At 33.7% G+C, this 2,494-nt stretch overlaps 2 long non-coding RNA genes across 3 annotated transcripts; both read right to left on the bottom strand.

The window, feature by feature from the left end:
* Positions 1-106: 106 nt before the first annotated feature.
* LOC109589375 (uncharacterized) lies at positions 107-386 on the bottom strand. 2 transcript variants are annotated; one of them, XR_002188667.1, is made up of 3 exons: positions 331-386; positions 201-285; positions 107-143 (listed from the first exon to the last, which is right to left on the bottom strand). It is a non-coding gene; the product is annotated as an uncharacterized LOC109589375 (long non-coding RNA). The 2 variants fall into 2 exon arrangements; XR_002188666.1 differs by having other exon boundaries at positions 201-282.
* A 1,416-nt stretch (positions 387-1,802) lies between these two features.
* LOC109589376 (uncharacterized) lies at positions 1,803-2,454 on the bottom strand. The gene is made up of 2 exons (XR_002188668.1): positions 2,293-2,454; positions 1,803-2,048 (listed from the first exon to the last, which is right to left on the bottom strand). It is a non-coding gene; the product is annotated as an uncharacterized LOC109589376 (long non-coding RNA).
* Between the last annotated feature and the right edge of the window lie 40 nt (positions 2,455-2,494).

Raw genomic sequence — 2,494 nt, 5'->3', positions numbered from 1 at the left:
GTAATATAACAGCCCAGATTTCTTTACTTTCAAATAAGTAAACCTCACTGAAGAATTATATACATGTAATATAGCTGTCAGCCTGTCAAATCTATTAAACTATCCCATTTATCCATTCAACCTCTTAATGTCACTCTTGAACTCTGAATTAAAGAAAAAAAAGGCAAAAGCCCCTCTCTTAAGTACATGTCCATAAATACCTTTAGCTCCAGGTGGCCCCATACCATTATACTGTTTGCTCTGGTATGGTAACAGACAAAAACGTGGCAGTACAGCAACAGTCTACTTGAAAAGGGGTTACATAAGGCTACCTTATGAGTAGTTCCTTACTTCAGAGAAAACCTTCAGTTAGCTAAAAGACTCATGTGTAAGTTCCCGGCACCCTTTATGATCCATAACTTTTGACCAGAAAGTCGTAGTAACATGGAACAAAGAGCTACTTGAAGCTCTGGTTTTGCTAAAACAAATAGACTCCGCTTTGACCCTGTAGCTCCACCACAAGACAGTAAAAATCAATTTAGAAGGTTGTTATGCACAGTGTCACCATGGCAACCATAAAATTTCAAAATTTCTCTGCGCAAACTAAATGTCCAAGAATAATTCATTTGAAACACCCGTGGCCTGAAATGCGGATCCACGCGGATCAAATGCGGATCAGGCTGAAATGCGGATGAACGCGGAACGCTCGCGGATCTCTATTGAAGTACGGAACAACACGGAAACTATACGGATCTTTCTGCAAGAATGATAGCTATGCATCAGGAGAGAAATATATCAGGTCTGATTTGAGTCTTTGATAGGAACTTTATGATCTTGCAGTTTCAGTACATGCAGGTAAGCTGATGCTTATGATCACTATGTCGATAATATTAGCCTGTGTTTTATGATAGTTGAGATCTACAGATAAGCTGATATCCTCTTGAGCTATTCTCTTCAACTTTTGTAAACATGCAACCATTGCCTGTGATAATGAGAAAACAGACTACTACTAGATCTAACTACTGAGCAGTCAACACACTCAACATTAGCTCAGTGTGCCTTCATGCAGTCAAGAGACAAGTCAAGTTATTTTAAAGTGCTATCATGGCTGTACCCCCCAAGTTCAACATAGATGGCAAAGTGAACCATTGTCTGGGAATTCCAGTCTTTGTTTTTTATACTTTATCACTGTTATTTTCTAATTATTATTATTCATTCTGCATGACTTATAGAATTATTATATTTTTAATCTTTATTATCATTATTCAGCTAACTACTATTATTATTTATTCATTCCATCAATCATTCACAGTCGTAGTCTCTTAAAATTTTACTATTAGCTATTGTTACTTATTCATCATTTTTTTGTTTATTGATTTAATCTCATTGTATTTCCCAATTTCAGTGTACTATATGCTTCGGTTTTATAATTGCAAAATCTAATTAAAGTGAGATGAATGTATAAGAAATATAAATCATGTGAATAAAATTCACTTGATAAGGGATCTATAGCAGTTTAAATAAATTTGTACTGTAAATGGGAAATGTATGTATGAACTAACTTGAAAATTAATGACTTTTAATAACATCAAATAATTTTTTAATTGGAATGGAGTACATTTTATAAAGCTATAAAACTTCCATACGCCCGCAATGCCATTATAAAAATAGTATGCATTAATGTTATAATGAAGATTGTATTTCTCCACTTTTCAGTGGTGATTCATAACCAGAAATATTTCACTGTCTGCAGTACCTTGTGTATGACTATAGCTGTCTACATAAAAATTCAGAGCACTAATGTGTTGCAATAGAAACAGTTATACTTTCATTTCTCGTGGTAAAATAAAAATTCTTTTGTTATTCCTATTCAATCAAAGTTTGAAATATTCAGTTCATATATCAGCTGCTGCAGCAGTTTGCTATTGTGTTAAAGGTATAATATCACTGTGTCATTAAAAACTTATGAATTTATTATAATTATTTCTTAAAGGATCCATTATAAGATGTTATTGTTCTGAATCACATTCACACATAAATCTTGAAGTTATGGTCAGCTCAAGTAGATACTGTATATAAAAAAGAAATTGTAATCACCCCACCAAAATGCTTCATAGTCTTAATGAAACAATAATCAGCTTATATAGATCTAACTGTCATGAAAATTACTAGCAACTACGTTACTATGAAGTTTTATAGTCTAATTGAAACTACTATATCAGCTCTAACTGTCAGTAAAACTGACACTATAGTAAATGTAATCAACGAAAATAATATTATTGACATAAGATCTAATGATCATAAACAGCCTACCTGTTCTGAAACTGCTAAAATGATGAAGTTCTTATCAAAAACTCAAATAGAGCTAATAAAAATTCCCTCCTGATGCATAGATATCATTCTTTCAGACAGATCAGTCAAGTTTCAATAGAGATCCGCGAGCGTTCCGCGTTGATCCGCATTTCAGCCCGATCCGCATTTGATAGGCGGAGCTTCCTGTCGGCCATCTTGAGTG

Source organism: Amphimedon queenslandica, unplaced genomic scaffold (assembly GCF_000090795.2).
Source record: "Amphimedon queenslandica unplaced genomic scaffold, v1.1 AMPQUscaffold_11377, whole genome shotgun sequence".
In the NCBI taxonomy this organism is placed as follows: Eukaryota; Metazoa; Porifera; class Demospongiae; order Haplosclerida; family Niphatidae; genus Amphimedon; species Amphimedon queenslandica.
Note: the sequence above shows the minus strand (reverse complement) of the source record. Positions and strands in the feature narration are given on the sequence as shown.